This window comes from Suricata suricatta, chromosome 8 (assembly GCF_006229205.1).
Source record: "Suricata suricatta isolate VVHF042 chromosome 8, meerkat_22Aug2017_6uvM2_HiC, whole genome shotgun sequence".
Lineage (NCBI taxonomy): Eukaryota > Metazoa > Chordata > Mammalia > Carnivora > Herpestidae > Suricata > Suricata suricatta.
In genome coordinates, this window is record NC_043707.1 from 46,041,715 (window position 1) to 46,062,740 (window position 21,026).

Sequence of the window (21,026 nt, forward strand, 5' to 3'; positions counted from 1 at the left end):
GCCATCTTCCTTCCCTTCTCCCACCCCCTGCCCTGGTCCATCCTGGCCACACCCAGGGCAATCGCCAACATAGAAGTAGGTAGCCATTAAGCTCAAGGGAGAATGGCTGGGGATCATGGAGGGCTGTGCTGGATTTAGTCACACGCTGGCCGAGTCCTGCAGATGCATCTGAAATGCCTTGGTGGTTTGAGAATAAATCTATAAGCTCCTTCTCTTATTACCTCTGACAGGAGGAATTGCAAAACCATCGCCAACATTCGTAACACGTGGACTGAGTGTCAACGTGTCGGTTTCCATCCCGATGCCTTAAGGCAGATTCAGTAAATATCTACATAGCATTGCAGTGCACAGACATCATGGTGGGTGTGGGACTAAAGGAGGAAAACACTGGGGTCTATGCTTCAGGGACACAATCCAATCAAAATACGGGCAAAACCCATATTTAGGCAATGGTGCAGTATAGCTTGGGAAAAGCCTGTGTCGCTGTGGAAGTTAGGTGTGGGAGAGGCTCATTCCGACAAGCGTAGGATGGGGAAGCCTAAGGAAGAGAAGGGATTGGTTAGAAACATGAAGGGTGAGCAGGGCAGGGGGACTTGGGGGGTGGGGAAAGGCCTCTAGCCTAATAGCAAAAGTAGAATGTTCTTGTAAAAATGATGGTTCGATATGAAAATGTCAAACTCTGCAATGGCTTACAAATCCGTATGCCGCCTGCAGTCCATGACTCTCCCACCTCTTTACCCACATTCTCCCCTTTGCCCACCCTAATCCAGCTGCGCTGGCCCTCGCTGCTCTGCTTTGTGCAAGCCAGGCCTGCTCCTCCCCAGTGCCCTTACATTTGCCATTCTTTTCACCTAAAGCACTCTTCTGGATATCTGGACGCCCGCTCAAGTCCTTATCTTTTTCAGGCCTCTGAGCAAATGTTCTTAAACCAGAATCCCCTGGAGGCCTTGCTGAAACTGCTGGGCCCCATCCTTAGGTCTCTGGTTCAGGAGGCCTGGTAATGTGCATTTCTGACAAGTTCTCATGGGGTGCTGGTGCTGCCGGTCTGGAAACTCGCTTTCAGAACCAGCGTGCCACAAATCTTCCTGATCCATCTCCGTCTCCACTAGAATGGAAGCTGCTTCCAGCAGCCATCTTTGCCTGTTCTGTTCATTGCTGGATCCCAATGCCCACACAGTGGCTAGAACATTCAGATGTATTGGTTAAGTACAGGGTATGTCAGCATCCTGGGGTGTGTGCAGCGGGGGGTAAGTTTGAAAAGGAAAGTTTGGACCACGTTCTTAACATATTGTTACAGTAATAATACTCTATTATTATGAAGTTAATACGTGTTATAACACAACCATCATTGATGAGTATTTGCTCTATGCCAAGCCATTTAACAAAGTTCAGAGAGACGCTTAGGTCTTTGTGATTTGCCTAAGATCACATAGGATATGTAATTAATGGTTCCGTTGGAATTTGGATTTTAACTTAGGTCTGTCTGACTGCAAAAGGATGCCTTTATGCTCTGGAAAACAGTGTGGAGTTTCCTTAAAAACAGTAAAGGACTTTTTAAGTTAAAAATTACAGGTTAGGACTACCCTATAACCGAGCATTAGCACTGCTAGGAATTTACCCAAGGGATACAGAAGTGCTGATGCATAGGGGCACATGTATCCCAATGTTCATAGCAGCAATGTCAACAATAGCCAAAACATGGAAAGAGCCTAAATGTCCATCACCTGATGAGTGGATCAAGAAGATGTGGTATATGTACACAATGGAGTACTACATGGCAATGAGAAAGAATGAAATCCAGCCATTTGCAGCAACGTGGATGGAACCTGAGGGTGTCATGCTGAGTGAAATAAATCAGAGAAGGACAGATACCATATGTTTTCACTCATGTGTGGATCTTGAGAAACTTAACAGAAGACCATGGGGAAGGGAAGGGAAAAATTGTTATAAACAGAGAGGGAGGGAGGCAAACCACAAGAGACTCTTAAATACAGAGAACGAATTGAGAGTGGATGGGGGGTAGAGGAAAGGGGGAAAGCAGGTGATGGGCATTGAGGAGGGCACTTGCTGGGATGAGCACTGGGTTTGTATGGAAACCAATTTGACAATAAATTATATATGTATATTTTTAAAAGGATGACTTTAAACACTATGCTACAAAGTCATCTAATGACTTTTTTTTGAATTTTTGATTTTGAAATGATTTTTGGTTTTCAGAAGAGTTGCAGATGCTGGGGAGAGTCCCCGTATGACCTTCACACAGCTTCCTCTAGCTGTAGTAGTCTTACATAACTGTGGTTTTGCTTCAAAACTAGGAAATTAAAGTTGGTACGATGCTATTAACCTACCTATAGACTTGATTCGGATCTCACCTATTTTTCTATTAAAATGTCCTCCTCTGTTCTGGGATCTAATCCAAGGTCCTGGTGTCTGGCACGTTTCGGAGACTTGCTATGGAGAAGTTTGAAGGTGGTTAATAGAAGGCGCCGAAGCTACGAAGGTGGCGGAGATGTGGTGCAGTCCTTGAGGTGTATATGACAGGATCACAGACACAGACCCTGTTTCCCCAGACGAGGTCCTGCCAGGACAGAGGGAAGCTCAGGGTGCCTGAGGGCCAACAAAAGCAGACAAGCAACCTCCTCTTGTGGATTAGGAAGGCTTCTGGGGGAGTAGGTGGGAGGGACAGCGTGAGTAGGTCTCCACGGCACAAAGAATCAGCAGAGGGAAAGGCCAGATGGTGGTGGTAGAGGGGAAGAAACGGGAAGAGCCTGGTCAGGAACCGCCTCATACTGAGACATTATGCATTGATGCCAGGGATGGACAAGGTTATCTTCTAGGGGCCAATGTAGCCAGGTGTATGTTTGAGATGGAATCTTCTGGCAGAAGCATGCAGGTCAAATGTTTATCCTTTGATGATTCATCATCTAACACCTTGAGTATCTTTTTGTCATACTTACAATGTGGAAGCCAGGATAGCCTAGTGGTTAGTAGTATACACTCTGAAAAGAAACCATTGAGTTTGGAATCTCATGTGACCACCACTTTCTACCTACATGACTTGGAAGGTTTCTTGCTTTTCTGTGCCTCATATTTCCCATCTGCGAAATGGGGACATGCTAGTAATCCTCTCAGAGTGTTGGGAGGATTAAGTAAGATGATGGCTGGAAGGCCCTTAGTCAGTGTACACCAGCTGTTGATCAACGGTGCACCTACTTTACATCTCACTTATATTTCATAGACAAAATCTGAGATACCTGAATAATAGTTCTGAAGAGAGCTTTCATGTATGGAAGTCTCGTTACAACTCCAGCATAATGTATGGTGTCGATTTTGTAGATAAAGAAAGTAGGACACAGCAAAGATGAAGGATAAAACTAAGAGCACCAAGCTGAAGAACAAATTTTTGGTCTAAATTCCCAGATTCCTTAGGCTGCTGATGCTGCTCCTGAGACATTGACTGAAGCTCATTAACGTTAAGGAATAGTTCGAAAAATAATGAACTATCTGCTCTTTGGGTCTCGTCCAGAAGATTAGCCTTTATCAGCAGTTTCACCAACATTTTATGAGTCTGCCTTCCTGTGGTGACATATCAGACCTGTGAACATTGCAAATCCAAGTGAATTTCATTGACTGCGGGATGAAGAGTCCCCAGAGGTGACAAACTGTCAGCTGTCATAGACGTGGCTCCCTGATTGGGGTATTGGAGATGAGTCTTAGGGATGGAGGAGGCCAGTCTCCACTCCCCACATAACTTTGGGTGAATTGCATAATGTCTAGGAGCCTCAGTATATGCATCTGTAAAATGGGGATTCGGATACTGCCCTAAGTTTGTAGGGAGGTATCCAAGACATATGCATTGTCAGAGCTTGCCATTCAGATAGGGCTCTTCAAGCACGTGTTTCCTCCCCCACAGCACATTCTCCTTTGTGATGGCTGTAGGTTATCTTTCACAAAAGCCAGGTTAGGAAAAGGTCTAGATGTACAGAAAACACGAAAAAAATGAAATTTCACCAGCGATACTGAAATATTCGGTAGGAAGAGACCTTACAAATTGGTGTCTGGGTAGATAACAAAACCAAGAGGTGTTTTTCTCCCTTCAAAACTCTGAGAAGCCAGAATCATCAAGTGAATTCTGCGAATCTCGTCTGAACTGCACTTGGATTTTACTTGTGTGACTGGGACTGAAATCGTGACAGCATGGGTGCCTTCAAGTGTCTCCAGGGGCCCGATGTTGCTGTGGAGGACGGTGACTGCTCATTAGGCGGGACAGGCCCCATCACAGTGTGAGAGTCCTGGTAACTGCAGGCCTTACCAACCGATCCGCTCAGGCCCAGAGCCATGTCCCCCGCGACACGCATGTCGGAAAGGTGTTCCATGTGGTTTCAGACATACACAGATACAAAAAGAACAGCAACGATTGTAAGACAACTAGTCGTGAAACTCATCTCGAAGGCCGTAGCGTAGACACACACACACACACACCAGTAAGTGGTCCTACCTTCCAAGCTGAGCTGTCAGAGGGACACTTCTTGGAAACTGCTTCCTCCTGAATGGCCTGTGTTTCACTGGGGCCTCCCGTTTCACCGAGAGGATGGAGCAGAGATGCGCCGGCTGTGCACCGTGGTGGCAAAGCTCCTGGTCATCAATATTTGAATAGAGGCGCCTGAACAGGTGCGCCAGCTGAGGTACACGGCTGCAGGAAGTGCCCACGTCCTCCCCTTCACGTGGCCTCTCCCATGCTGCTGGAACACGCCGCCTAATCTCAAGAGCCCAGAGAAGGCCACACCAGCCAGCCGACCTGTGCCCGGACGTGCTATCTTGTTCTGCAGACATGGAGCTATCTCATGGTTCCCATAACCTGGTCAGCACATTCGGCCATGCACTGGGGCTGGCAGGGGGTTCAGGGTGATGTTTCACTTACATTCAGGGGCTAGCTAGTTTTACTTGCTTTTATTCTCATGTTTGGTTTTTAAAAAACATTTTTTACATTTTATTTATTTTTGAGAGGAAGGGCAGAAAGAGACACAGAATCTGAAGCAGGCTCCAGGCTCTGAGCTGTCAGCACAGAGCCCAATGCGGGGCTCGAACCCATGAACCATGAAATCATGACCTGAGCCGAAGTTGGACACTCAACAGACTGAGCCACCCAGGTGGCCCTCTTCTCGTATTTGAAATGAATTTGAGATCTGACGCCCTGCCCCCAACGATGGATAAATACCCCCCTTACACTGCATGGGCTTTAGGCTGCCATCCAGGTCCCCATGGTCATGAAAACCCATAGCTTTTGACTAATAGATACCAGTAACTGATAACCAGAAAATCCTCCTGTCCATCCCTGACTTATTTATTTCTGTATATTGACCTTGATAGGGAGAGTGGGCATTGGAGGACCTTTCATTTGTTTCCTCTAGTCCACAAAACCAATAGAAAAGTCATTTTGACTCTTTCTGTCTCTATTTCCATATCCATTAAGTGGAGATAATTATCCCTGTTCCATGTGCCTTCTAAGAATTTAATGGAGACAAAAGAGGATCCCATATATTACAATAGCTTAAAAATTAGGAAGTATAGACTGGGGCATCTGGGTGGTTCAGATGGGTGAGAATCCAACTTTGGCTCAGGTCATAATCTCCTGGTTTGTGGGTTCAAGCCCCATATCAGGCTCTGTGCTGACAACTTGGAGCCTGGAGCCTGCTTCAGATTCTGTCTCCCTCTTTCTCTGCTCCTCTCCAACTCACACTGTCTCTCTCTCTCAAAAATAAACATTTACAAATTAAAAAAAAATTAGAAAGTATGTAACAGTGAAGGTGGTGGTTCCGTTTTAATAGTAAAGCATAAGGACTCCTGGGTGGCTCAGGTGGTTGAGCGTCCGACTCTTGATTTCGGCTCAGGTCATGATCTCATCCTTTGTGGGTTCGAGCCCCAAGTTATGCTCTGTGCTGGCAGTGGGGATACTTCTTGGGATTCTCTCTCTCCCTGCCCTTCCCCGACTTGTGCATGCACTCTCCCTCTCTTCCTCTCTCAAAATAAATAAACTTTAAAAAAATAGTAAAGAATAAGTCCTTTGGATTCCACTTGAGCAAAATTTGTGACGATATAGAAGAGGCAGTGCAAAAGCTTACCTTTGCCCTGTTATGAATAAAGGATGCATTAAATAATTAAACAGTACAATTAATACATGAGGGATATGTTTAACCTACATATGAGAACAATCAGGTTTCACAAAGTTAGCAGCACTCATTTGCAAATTAAAAATTCATGTCGTTCTCCTGTGTTCTCCACAGCAAGTCATAGAGCACCTTGACTTAGCAACACTTAGCTCTTAAAATCAGAAAAATGGAAAAGAACAATTAGCTCACCTAACCCAAAGTTCTATTTTATTTTATTAAAAAATTTTTTTAATGTTTATTTTTGAGAAAGGGAGAGGCAGAGAGAAGGGGAGACACAGAATCAGAAGCAGGCTCCAGGCTCTGAGCTGTCAGCACAGAACCCAATGCGGGCTCGAACCTACGAACCGTGAGATCATGACCTGATGCTGAAGTTGGACACTTAACCAACTGAGCCACCCAGGTGTCCCCCTAAAGTTATATTTTAAAAAGACAACAAGACTGACTTCCTAGGATAAGTGACATATAGGTCTGAAGTCTTTCAGTCCACTGGAAAGCCAAAAATTGAACCAAAATCTAGTGTTTATTTTTATTCCTTGCTGCTTCTTTTGCTGGCCGAGTATAGACTAAGTTTCCAGTTTCTAAAGAAAAAAATGTGTCTTTTTTTAAAAGAGGAAACTTACATAAAAACACAGATTCACCTGCTTGGGTGAAACAAACATTCACTGTCTCCCTTGACAGCCCAAAATCTAGGTTTTGTGGAGGCCTTAGAGCTCTTTAGGTTGGGGGAATCAAAAAAAACAAAAAGAGAGAGAGAGAGAATCGAAATTATGAATAAAAACTTGTTACAAACGTAAATGTTTATTTAAATTAAGAGAAGAATCATAATAAATTTAAAAAAATTGACAGATACCACACATATAAAAAAAATAAAGCATTTTTATTAACTGCTTTATGGCTTATTACTGCCTTTTTACTAATTGCACACCTTCAGAATCTTTTTCTTTTAAAACATCTTTTGGCTGCAAACCCTTTCATTACCTCTTCATTTGGTGACAGTTTTGTGATATCACAAGCTCAAAGAGAGAAGAGAAAGTTAATATCTCCTTCCTTCCTAAAGCCTCCAGAGTGACTGATCAAAAATATTTTTTTATTATTGCTACTTTACAAGCTTTTCTGTTAGCTTCCCAACAGAAGCTACATGTCATTGGGAGTGTCATGTAAATTTTTATGATGGTATTCAAATTTGAGAAAACTTCTATTATTTCCATCATATGTGAACTGTTATAAAGATACTTGCTTTGTTCTTCCTCTTGGAGTACAGGAATTTTCATAAATCTTGCTTCTCCCAATTGCTATTAAAAATAATAGCAATGGGGCCTCAGAGTGGCTCAGTTGGTTGAGCATCTGACTTTGGTTCAGGTCATGATCTCGTGGTTCGTGGGTTCAAACCCCGTGTAGGGTTCTGTGCTGACAGTTTCAGAGCCTGGAGCCTGCTTCAGATTCTCTCTCTGCTCCTCCTCTGCTCATGCTCTCTCTCTCTCAAAAAACAAAAAGTAGTAACAGCAACAAAAGGGGATTATTTTTTTGGAATTGTATACACTCTGATATCAAACATCTTCCCAATAAGAGACAACCTGATTAGGTGTTGTGAGAAGAGAAACATACACATAACAATTTTTCATATCTGATGAATGGAAGAAATTTCCATATGTTATCTCTGCCTCCATACATTTCACAGTGTTTCTCCTCTACTCCTCATATGTACCTGGTGGTGGGGCTACAAAACATGTTCATATCTCCATACGACCCCAGGCTCTGTATCTAAGTACCAAGATGGTGGAGAAGTCAGCGGAGTGGGTGATAGGAGTGTTCTGAAAGCATTGCTTGTTCTCAGATGACTGGTGGTAACATAACTATGCATGGGAGTGACTGTAAACTATATATGCTCATGCACCCAAACGAAACTCAGCCTTCACCTACCTTCCCCTTACCTGGACTCCAAAAATCCCTCCAGTCACGCATCTGAAGAGGTATGTGATAGAGTGGAAATCTGAGTAATAGAAACAAGATTCTTAATCAGTTGCAATGAAACTGTATTGTTCTTGCAAATTTTACAACCCAGGACCATTGAACACCTTGGTAAAACCCTGCAGGGCCTTGGAAGGGGCCAAAGCAAATGAGAATCCCTGAAGGTTAAGCTGCACTGACTCTGGGGTGAAGGAGAGGTCTCTGCCGCATGGACAAGAGAGAATCATGGCTCTCAAAACTCTGGACAGGGTGCGGCACTTGCCTACAAGGACAGAGGTGAGGGCGTCGTCTGGGCAAACAAATAAGCAAGGAGTCCAGCATGGCTAGTCTAGGGAGGACCCAAGGTTTCATCAGCAGGGTCCAGCAGAGGGAAGGGCATTAGCATGCCCTACAGGAGATGTCCTGCTGCCCTGGGCCCCTGGAGAGAGATGATCAGCCGCTGCTCACAGGATGTGATCACATCTTCTGGCCACGGCACCCCATCCATGAGCCAAGATGCTCATGGCAAAGCAACCCAGTGCTCTCTTGAAATGACATCATTAAAAACCAGTTACCCTGTTATAATTGAAATACAATGTTCAAATTTAAATTTGGATTGCTGCATCCTAACAAATATGTATGTTCTATAGACATCAGGTAATACTAGTGACCAAAGGAAGGAAGTCTCATTAAAGGCAAAATTCTCAGGGTGCCTGGGTGGCTCCGTCTGTTAGGTCCAACACCTGATCTCGGCTCAGATCATGATCTCCTGGTTCATGAGATGGAGCCCTGAGTCGGGCTCTGTGCTGATAGTGCAGAGCCTGCTTGGGATTCTCTCTCTCTCTTTCTCCCCCTCCCCTGCTCATACACACATGTGCTCTCTCTTTGAATAAATAAACAAACTTAAGGTAAAATTCTCATGGAGGGTCCACATCCCCCACAAATGGCCATTGACCTGGAGTCCCTTTACAATGACTTGTTTCACTATGAACTTGAAGAAAACAAAAACAAATTTTTTTTAATATTCTAAAATTCTGATTTTTCAATCAGTCTGGTGTTTAACTTTTGGTTGGACTTGGGTTCTTTAAGGCAATGCGCCCCACTTTTGTCTCCGGTTTTCCTGCCTTTCTTAACCTTCACTTTGGCTTGTCTGGATGATTGCCCTGTAGCCATGGTAAGTGCTCTGCCCCAGAAGCAGTTCTCCTGGAGTAGAACACTCAGCCCTTTGGTTGGTTCTGGTCTTGCGGCATTGAAGAAAGTCTCCCTTCACTGTGCTGTCCACATACGCCTGCCACCCCAGCTAGAGTGTACATTTTTGAGGATAAGGACCAAGGCCTATCTTTACATCCCCAGCCCCTGAAAGGTCAAGGCACAAAGCCGGAGCTTGGTAAATATCACTGATGGTTCCACTATTAATGCTTTCCTTAACTATTCCCTTTGCTGGTGATTAGTTTAGGGAGGTACCCAACAGAAGTGTCTGAAAACAGAAGTATGCTCAGTGACTGAGGAAATGTTGTTTCTTTCTTTTCTTTTTTTAAAAATATGTATTCATTTTTGAGAGAGAGTGTGAGAAAGGGAGGGCAGTGAGAGAGAGGGAGATAGAGGATCTGAAGCAGGCTCTGTGCTGACAGCAGTGAGCCTGATGCGGGGCTCGAACTCACCAATCATGAGATCATGACCTGAGCTGAAGTTAGACACCCAACTGACTGAGCGCCCCCCTAACCCTCCACCCCTCCTGGGCGCCTAGAACTGTTGGTTTTCTTTATTCTAATGAATTAAAATGTAAACTTCAATCGGCCCATCTGTTGGACAGCGCAGGCCGGCTAACTCATGCGACTCAGGTTGGGCAGGTGACATAACAAAGCAGCCAGAGTTTTGTCTTCTGCAGGATGCTGTCACATCTGCATGTGGGACCCGGGACTATGTGGCCATCCCAAAGCCTTGAGAGGAGCACACTGGGGACAAAGCTGACACCCAGACGATGGCAGAGAGGATGGAGAGAGTGGTGAAGCCATCTTGGGAAGGACTTTTGGGGACTGCAGCTAAAAGCCTCAAAAGTGACAGTGCTATTATGCTCATCAGGCGGGAAGAGGGGGCAGGATACACCGTGGTCAGTGGGCTATGCATACAACGTGTAGAGACTGTACATAATAATGCAAGAAAAAGATGCAAAAAAACCCCATTATGGAATCCCTATGCATCTAAAGTATGAGTTTTTCTCAGGCAAAACACAGTGTTTTTAAGTTGTTGAGTGAAAAAGAGAAAGAATTCTGCAGAAGAGATCCATGGCTCAGGTCTAGTGAGGGCTTCTTTTGCCCTTTCAGTCTTTACAGGACTCTATATGCTATGGGGAGCCATTCCTGGTGGCCCCCAAATCCCTAGTCACATAGGTGGGTCTGAGATGGGAGCCTGGCCAATAGGGTACACCACACCTCAAGCCACTGACTGGGGAATGGGCATGTGAATTGTCACTAAGATTTGATATGTGGACAAAATAGACAATGCGAGGGAAAGAGAGTGTTCTTTTTTTCTTCCGCCCCTGGGGTCATGAGCTGTAAGGTTTCTGGCCAGAGTAGAGAGCCCTTGGAGAGTAAAACCAGTCCCAGAACCCAGAGAGACAGGGGAGACAGAGCCTGATGACACTATCTGAGCCCCCAGGTGTGGCCATGCCTAGAGCCCAGGTCCGCTTTCATGTGCAGGGGCCCATTTCGTTCCTGACGTGCTAACTGGTTTTCTGTGACTTGCAGCTGCGAGGGCCCTGGCTGATACAGCAGAGAATCAAGAGGGAGGCCCCGTAGCTGCTGCCATGGTCAAAGTGGGGTCACGGAAGAGAGATGTGCCGGGGACACGATGCAGAAAACCACTAAGCCTTCGAGAGGCAGTCAGGTGCAGAGACAGCCTTTGGAACCTGGACACGCATAGGTTTGGGGTGAAATGATTTGAGTTTGGGGGTATCTGGGTGGCTCAGTCAGTTGAGCTTCCGACTTCAGCTCAGGTCATGATCTCACAGTTTGTGGGTTCGAACCCCACGTTGGGCTCTGTGCTGACAGCTAGCTCAGAGCCTGAAGCCTGCTTCAGATTCTATGTCTCTCTCTCTGTTCCTCCCTTGTTCACACTCTGTCTCTGTCTCTCAAAAATAAATAATGTAAAAAAATTTTTTTAATTATTGGAGTTTTAATACCAGCTTATCCATTTGCTCATTCGATAAATCTGAGAAAGCCATTTAAACATTAAACACGTGTCTTAGCTTTTCAATCTATAAAATGGGAAAACATGACTTACCTCTTGACTCTGTCATGAGGATTCAGTAGAGCCTTGTAGGTGAAATCCTTTGCACAGAACTTTCCAGACAACAGTCTCTTAATTGACATCAGCCAATAAAAATGTCCAAAGTGGCTACTTACATTTCTTGATCTATTTTTATCTCTTTTACTTGCTATTTAATCCTAGCAGTTTCAACTGAAAAATAATGCTAGCTGCCATTATTGGAACACGTACCTTGTTCCCATGCTTGACACAAATTATCTATAATCCCGACAATAATGATTCAAGGAAGGCGGCACCATTTCACAGGTCAGGAGAGATTAGGGACTTGACTATACTGCAGAGCCAGGAGGGCATCTAGATGCAACTGGTGAGAGAGGAGAAACTCTAAGTGGCGTTGTTTATGGTTGGATTTTTCTTTCTCAGGAGAATTATGAGAGACACACTGTTGTTTTGAATTTCAAACCACAGTTACCCCTGTAATTAAAGAACCTGTAAGTACTTCAATAGGAAAAAGTGGACACTGACCTAGTGAATGCCAGACCGAAGGCTGTATCCAATTACAGTTCTTACTGGGATATAGGTAAGATAATGTTCATGAACTTCACAGTCTGATTCAAAACTGAGCTTTTAGATTAAATTAAAAAGCAATACTTTTAAAATTCCAGAGCTAGATTAGATACATGCTAAAAGGACTTTTGTTCTCATTATTACAAGAATCCCCGAATGAAGCCCAAACTCTACCATTCTCATCACCACCCTCTTCCAAATATCCCCGCCCCAACCTGTGTTTTAAAAACATATGGGCGGTCTTACTCTGATTGGTTCACCAGCCTCATTAGGACACAAATGAAACTGTATTTGTTCCAGGTAAACACAAAAGTTGCAAAGACGTGTCTGAGGATGTTTGCCATGGCCTGTTTGCAAGAGCAAAAAAGTGTGCATTCTTATCGCTGATACCCAGTAATTTGGGAGTTATTTAAATAAGCAGAACACTGCTACCGCAAAAAAGAATTGAAAAGATCTATACATATGGACAGGAAAAAGATGTCCCAAACGTTTAGAAGGTAAGAAGCAGAGGTCTGGGGGGCTCAGTCGGTTAGACACCTGACTCTCGATTCCAGCACCAGCCATGACCCCAGATGTCAGTGCAGAACCTGCTGGGGATTCTCTCTCTCCCTCTTTCTCTGACCCTCCCCCCACCTCATTCTCTCAAAAATAAATAAATTTTAAAGTAAGATGCAGAATTATATTTGGAATATAATCTCATTTACATTAAAAAGAAGCAAAAGGAAAGAATGTATCTGCATGATGGAAAAACCTAGAAGTAACAACAAACTGTTATTAGTGGTTATTGGGTTACTGTTTTGAGTGGGATCACAGAGGAATTGGACTTTTTTCCCTTTTTGTGGTTTTTGGTCTTTTAAAATTTTTTTTTAAATGTTTATTTTTTTGAGAGAGAGATAGAGCATGAGTGGGGTAGGGGCAGAGAGAGGGGGAGACACAGAATCTGAAGCAGGGTCCAGGCTCTGAGCTGTCAGCACAGAGCCCGACATGGGGCTCGAACTCACAGACCTGCAAGATCATGACCTTAACTGAAATCAGGTGCTTAACTGACTGAGCCACCTAGGCACCCCAGTTTTTGGTCTTTTTTTATGATGAGCCAGTTTTATCTCTATATTCAAAAAAATATATATATATATATACACACACACACACATACACACACATATACATATATATATATACATACATATATATATTTATATATATATTTTTTTAAGTTGAGATTCACATCACTTTGGTCAGTACCTAAAGCAACAGCCTAAGCTATTAACTGATAGTCACGAGAATGTTAGTGTCTATGTTCTATGTTCTCTTGGTCATCTGTGTAGCCCTGAAGGGTTTCTCTAATTGCTGACTTGTAACAAGTTAGGGCCTCCTCTCAGAGCCTGCCATGCTGGCCTTGGGGACACAGCCACTTGCCCTCTTGCTGGGCCAGCTCGTCTGCTGTTCCCTCTGCCTTAACTCAGAAAGGTCCATCTGGGTTGTCACAGTTACTCTGCGTTTATCCCGCCTTTCACGTTTCCGTACACATCTGTGATGCCCGTGTAGAATTAAAGCAAGACTGAATTTCTTAAAATCCTCTACCCAAGTATTTAGATAGGACACTTCCTCTACCTCCATTCTTAAACATTTCTTTTGCATCTGCCTGGTGCCAAGCCCTATGATGGGTGGGGCACGGTCACCGTGTTCGGGGCACCACAAAAGGTCCTGGTAGGGACAGACAGGTAGAGACATCAACAGTGACCGTATCAGGCGACGCCTGTATTACTGCACAGATGTTCTCAGCTCCCAGTGTGTGTCTGTATTAGATGCCGGGGCTCCAAAGATGAGTAAGACATGGTCCCTGACCTGTCGAGGCTTACACGCTAAGCAATGCTGACCAGCGGAAATAGAGTGCAAGTCACTTATATAATGTAAGTCCTTCTAGTAGCCATATAAAAAAGTGTAAAAAGATAATCCAATATATCTAGATTATACTTTCAACCTGTGATCAATATAAAACTGATCAGTGAGGTATCTTACATTATTTTATCATACTGTTTCACATCCTGAATAGAGCTTACACTTGCAGACATTCCTATTCAGCCTACACACAGTTCAAGTGCTCAGTAACCACACGTGGCCAGCAGTTAACATACTTGATGGGGCAGATCTAAGGGGAAGATGGGCTTGTAAATAGGTCATTTCACAATACACTGAGAGCTCCCCTAGGGTGTGCTAGAATGTTAAGGGTGATGGACCTCACACCCTGGGGTGGGATGTTTGGGGGGAGAAGGTAACAGGGAAGTCTTCCTAGAGGAAGTGCCGCATGAACAGAAATAGGCAGATGCATCATGGGAAGACCATGTCCTGAAGGTGGAATAGGCAGCCTGAAGAGAGGCTCAGTGACCTCAAAGAGAGCAGTGTAGGTATGGCTCATCGCTAACTTGGTGGTTATAGCTTACAAAGGGAAACTAGGGACGCCTGGGTGGCTCAGTCAGTTAAGCATCCAACTTCAGCTCAGGTCATGATTTCATGGTCCATGGGATCGAGCCCTGTGTCAGGCTCTGTGCTGACAGCTCAGAGCCTGGAACCTACTTCAGATTCTGTGTGTCTCCTTCTCTCTCTGCCCTTCCCCCACTCATGCTGTTTCTCTCCCTCTCAAAAAATAAAAATTAAAAGGGCAATTAAAAAAAAAAACAACCAAACAACAAAAACAGGGAAGGTTTGGTGGTTATAGCTTAACAAGGAAAACATAAATTAAAAAAAAAAAAAGGAGAAGTCTTTAATGACTAGGAATGAGGTAGAAGGGAAGGACAGAGGAAGGGCCAGCAGAGAGGAAAGGCTTTCTACTTCAGGATTAACTTGACCTGAGACCTCAACGATAAGGGCCATGCCTCATTAAGTGGAAGACAGGCTGCATTTTGACCACTGCTTGGTCCCTCTTCCAGGTCTTTTGCAGAGTACACAGGCTGCACAACTGTCCATGGTGATGCTTTGCTGTTCGGTCACATGGCACCTTTTCCAGCTTGGCTTTTCCCACATTTACATGAGACAAAGCACAGTGGAGCTGGTTGGAGGATGTGACGGTGATCTTTCCTCTTCTCAGGGTTTGTGCCGAAGCAGAAGTTCCTAACTACGCCTGACACTTGCAGCATTCCACACAAAGCTGGTAAAAAATACAGTCTGTGCCTTCCTGTGACTTATCTGCTCAATGCTAGCATTAAACTGGCTCTTTTTTTTTAATGTTTATTTATTTTTGAGAGACAGAGAGAGACAGAGCATGAGCAGGGGAGGGGCAGAGAGAGGGAGACACAGAATCTGAAGCAGCTCCAGGCTCTGAGCTGTCAGCACAGAGCCCGATGCGTGTGTGGAACCCAAGAACTGTGAGCTCATGTCCTGAGCCGAAGTCTGATGCTCAAAAGACTGGGCCCCCCAGGCGCCCAGCCCTGCCTTTGAAAGGGTACCTGCAGAGTGAACAACCCAGCATGCTCAGCAGGCATCCAGGTGGTGGGTAGCTCAGTGGACAGCAGTTCGCTGGAATGACCTTGGATGAGTCACCCTGCCTCTCTGAGCTTCCTCTCATCTGTGAAACAGGGGTTGGGGCAGATGACAGAGCTCGAAGGGGTTGTGACCAGGACACTGTGACAAGCTGGAACAAACCTGTGTGCAAACCTCCGCTCAGCGAACTATGCCCCATGCAGTTCCCACCCTTACCCTCAGTTTCCAGCCCCCATGACACACGGAAACCAGAACACTTGGTTCTCCCAACCTCCCCTGAGCAAGCTGCTGGCTGAAACCCGGGAAAATCTGGTTTTAGATACCCCCTTATGCAACAGTTCCTCGCTCCCCCACCCCCAACTTTAGACTGCTAGAGCTTTAAGAAACACAATATTGTCAGAATGGATCGTGCTCAGAATGATTCCTGGGAACTGGACAGACCAGTTTGGTGAGAAGCCTAGGGCACCTTCTAGAAGCCTGGCCTCTCCCTCCCACTCCCCCCCTTCCTGGGATGCGATGAACCAGGAGTCAGGCTGGGTCACAGGATGAAAGTCGGCGCTAGCTTAAGCTGCCTGGGACAGCTCAGGCGTAGCCAAGCCTTGGCTGGGGCTTTAATAACACAACAATAACCAGCTTTTAAGGCACACAAAGGCTTTCGGAGAGCCGGAGATAAAAGTGACTTTGTTCTGTTCTTGCGCCATACAGTAGACATCCATAGGTGTTCCCGCACAAACCGCCGTCCCTGTTACTGGATTTTCTCCACTCCCCTCTTGCTGGGAAGCTTTGGAGAGCCCAGAATGAAAATGTGCCTTAAGAAGAGGGCAGAAGGGAGACGGGCATCCTGAGAAGCTGGCTATGCTCTCTGCTGAGCCCTCGCCTTCCTGAAGACTGGTGGCCCCTGCAGTAGGATGCAGCCGCTTCATTGGAAACTCCCTGTGGGCCGGGTGTGAGCCTGGATGCAGTCAGAGCAGGGGCGGCTGCTGTGTAGACAAAACTGGCTCTCCTCCGCGCTATGCTTTCGTCCGCAGAACGCCTGCTGCGGGGGCGGCCAGCGCGGAGGGTAGTCCCACATCTCACTCTCCCTGTGACAGGAATCTGCCTTGGACCCCTTCCTCCTCCCCACCGCCCATGACTGCCCCCCCTTCAACCTGCACCAAAGCTTGAGCTTGTATAGCTGCTCCCCTCCGCCCTGCCCCCAGCTCTCCTTCCGCTTTACTCCTATGCGGAGTCCAGAGAGCTGGGCGGTAGATGGGATTCACCCAGATTGACCCACCGGCGCCTCTACGTTAAAGAAAAACAGAAACCCGCAGAGCAAAGAGACAGGGCCGAGAAAACACAAGAGGGTGCCACGTTGGAAGATGCTGATCTGCACGGCTGTGGGTGCAACAACAAAGTGCTTTATTAATAACCTTAAATGTCACCTTCAGAAAGGTGGATTCTATAAACTGTAGGGGACCCAGCTTACTTATCTAAACTGTGTTTTGGGTTGGGGCATGCAAATTTCGGGATAGAAGCTAGGACAACAGAATGACTTTGCATCACAAACCAGAAGGAATCTGGGAAGGAGGAAAAGGACCCAGGGGACTGGATCAGGGGCTTGGGTTGAAAAAGAAAGTCCAGGAGCGTCTGGTGGCTCAGTTGTTTAAGCGACCAGACTTTGGCTCAGGTCATGATCTCACAGTTTGTGGGGTTTGAGCCCCACTTCAGGCTCTGTGCTGACAGCCCGGAGCTTGGAGCCTGCTTCAGATTCTGTGTCTCCCTCTCTCTCTGCCCCTTCTCCACCCGTGCTCTACCTCTCAAAAATAAATTAACATTAAAAAAAGAAAAGAAAAGCAAAGCAAAAGAAAGCCCAGGCAGGCTGTCTAGCAAAGGAAGGCTTTACAGAACATGCACGTCTGGTTGTTTGTTTGGAACCATTTGCTGTGGGTTGTGCAACTTTAACTCCCTCAAGCAACTGTCAGGAGATTCTCCACTGCTCATCAGTGTAATGTGAGTGGATGGGAGGGCGGCATAAAATCCGTGTCTGAGTTGACATGCTGTGAAACAGACAGCTGTTGCAAATGCCCGGTTCGGCGGACGAGGAGACAGCTGACATCTGGGCCCCATGGTCCTTGTCATAATGGGCCCGTTTAGCACTGATCGGGCATGGGTGTGCACATGGAGGTGACCTTGGCCCATCTATGGCTCTCGCCAGGCTGTCCGACAGAGGGGCAGCATGTCCCCCCACTGCGTGCCAAGCTGGGGGTCTCGGGCTATTTTTTGTAGCTTCTAGGCTGTCTGTATGGAGGCCTCCCTCAGGAAACCCTCATCAGTAGTTCTGTTTCCCAACTATAGGCTGCTTCACATTCTTCTGTCAACCAATCAACCACAGGCTCCCCACAGTCCGGCTTGGCGGGGCTGGGAGAGAAGTAGGCTTCTATGTTGGGAAATGCGATGTCTTCCAAGACCTTCATGATTTTTCAGATTCCATACTGATGGTGCCTTCTTCCTGTTCCGAGCTGCCATCATTTCCTGTTGCTGTGGGAACAAGACTGCACGCTTGATCCTGGGTAATCAGAGTTGTGCACTTTCTGGCCTTAACCTACACACATGACTTCATTCAGTTACTCGCCAAATTCCAATCTGGCTGATTTTAAAATCTAAGGTGTTCTCATCACCTTTGCCTTCTACTTAAAAAAAAAAAAAAAAAAAAAAGTAAATTGCCCAGGGTGCCTGGTGGCTCAGTCGGTTAAGCATCCGACTTGGGCTCAGTTCATGATCTCATGGTTTGTGAGTTTGAGCCCAATGTCCGGCTCTGTGATGACAGATCAGAACCTGGAGCCTGCCTTGGATTCTGTGTCTCCCTCTCTCTTTGCCCCTCCCCCACTTGCTCTCTGTCTCTCTCAAAAAAAAAAAAAAATCCCTTTCAACCCTTTCCTAAATAGTCCATGAGAAACTCAGTCTCCTGGGATCCTCTCTCCCTCCGCTCCTTCTGATCAAATCTGTTTCAGTTCATCTCTTAGATTGCAAGGAACAGCATTCAAACAATCACCAGGGAAAGAAGGTTAAGGAGTGGCTCTGAGGACTGGAGCCCACAACACAACACATGAAGTTCCAAGGGAGATCCGGGACTGGCTGCTCTAAGTTCCTATTTCAGTTTCACGGTCTTTTTCTGATGCCATTTCCACTTACATCGAGTGTTGGCTCCTTTATGGACCAACTTGTTCTGTCTACCCATGGTTTCTATTTCTTCATGACCTTGGCTTACACTTGGCTTTAGCTAGCCTTGGATTCTCCTCCAGCCCTACCTTTGCCTCAAGGTAACACTTGAAGCAAGTCTTTTCATGCCAGCCTATGTTACCAGAGCTTCCATTTTGGTTTTTCAATTTCAGATTCTAGAAAGAAGTCATGTCTGATTGACACAGCTCATCTTTTTATGTAGGTCCAGGTCATAGATCTCAGACTGCCCCAAGGATGAACCACCCTTGAATCAATTTCCTTTGGTCAGTCAACCGTCGCTGGTGGACAAGGATCCGTTTCCTTTAGTGGGGACTGGACTTGGCATGTTTCCACGTGGGTAGTTTTAGGTGTGAACTGGCACACCTCTTCTGCAAGGACCTTAAAGCCCAGCTCAGGTCATATCTCCTCTGTGTTTGTTTCTCTCTTCAATTACTTCCTCATTTATTTGGTACTTACAAAATGGCATTTTTAGTTGTTTTTGTCTGTGCTTTTGTCCTTTGTCACCTAAATGATAAATAGCTTAAGGTCTGAGACTTTTAAAAAAATTTTTTATTTATGTTTGAGAGAGACAGAGTGTGAGTGGGGAAGAGGCAGAGAGAGAGGGAAACACAGAATCCAAAGCAAGTCCAGGCTCTGAGCTGTCAGCACAGAGCCCAACGTGGAGCTCAAACCCACAATGGTGAGGTTATGACCTGAGCCGAACTTGAATGCCCAACTGACTGAGCCCCCCAGCCGCCCCTGGTCTGAGATTCTTAAAACAAGGGCCTAAGACTTATACCATATGCTTGCATTCATAGGTCTAACAGGAGAGACCTGGCAGGGGACCATGGGGAGAGGAAGGGGAAAAGAGAGCAGGGGAGAGTAAGGGACACAGATCACGGGAGACTACTGAATACTGAAAACGAACCACCACGGACTGAAGGGGGAGTGGGAGGGAGGGAGGGGGGTGATGGTCATGGTGGGGGGTCCTTGTGGGGAGAAGCACTGGGTATTATATGTAAACCAATTTGACAATAAACTATTTAAAAAACAACAAGAACTAGGGCCTAAGAACCTTGCTACCAAGACTAAATGACTACCCAACCTGAATTCTACGTGACATTTTGATTTCAAATATTCTCTACTGCTGTCCCTGGATATCACTGAAAACATTTTGAGAGTTTCAACCTTTTAGAGCTTACTTCTGTTTCTCAGAATACCTCATATCTGGAGGTGACACAAAAATTTTATGTCCTAATTTTTGAAGTTGGAAATTTGGTTGTAGTGTTCTTAAGGGGTAGAAGATTTCTCTAAGGCGGTGATAGAGGGCACCTGACAAATTGGAGAGAGATTAGAGAAACAGAATAAGCTGGACTGGTGATGTATTAGCTTTAGGGAATAAGGAAGAGGGTGGAATCTATTTTTGGCTTGGGTGATTGGATAAAAAATGCGACGGGAATTCTAAATTTAGAAAATAGTAGGAAGGTTGAGTGTGATCCATATTTGATAGACCTTCAACATTAAGTCAACAAATATTTATTTAGTACTCACTCTGCCTGGTACTGGGCTAGGAATAGCAATACCAAGATGAGCAAGAAAATTTCTGCCATTGACGTGTTCAGTCCAGAGAGGAATATAGATGTGGAAAGAGATACAGTGTGATATATACCATAATGAAGGGAGAGCTGTGCAAAATCTATTAATATACCAAAAGGGAGGGTAATCAAGACTCCTTGGGAAGGTCAAAACAAAAAACAAAAAACAAAAAACTTACACCTTAACAGGATTATAAAGGATGACCAGGTAATTAAGGTGGGCATTCTTTTTTTTTTTTTTTAATTTTTTAAATGTTTATTTTTGAAAGAGTGACAGAGAGAGAGCGCGCAAGCAGGAAAGGGGCAGAGAGAAATGGAAACACAGAACCTGAAGGAGGTTCCAGGCTCGGAGCTGTCCACACAGAGCCCGACATGGAGCTCGAACCCAGGAACCATGAGATCATGACCTGAGCCCAAGGCAGAGGGCTGAGCCACCCAGGTGCCCCAAGGAGGGCATTATTGCTATCTGAAACACCATTTGAAATATCTTGGACAAATTCAGAGAAGTGATAGGAAATGACGCAAATGTCAGTTCCGAGGGAATCTTTCAAGGCAAGCTAATGACTATGGATTTTATTTTAAGAGAAGAGGGAGTCATTAAAGAGTTTTAGCATGGAAGTAAGGAAAGCAGATGGGACGTTATAATATGATCACTCAAACAGCAGTGTGAAGTAGGAAGGAAATGGGGATGAGACAGGAGATGAAGGGAGTGGTTAGGAGATTATTGTAATCATTCACAAGAGACATAAGATCTCTTGAATTGAGGGAGTTGCAGTAGCGATGGAGAGAAGTGAAGGCTGGAGAG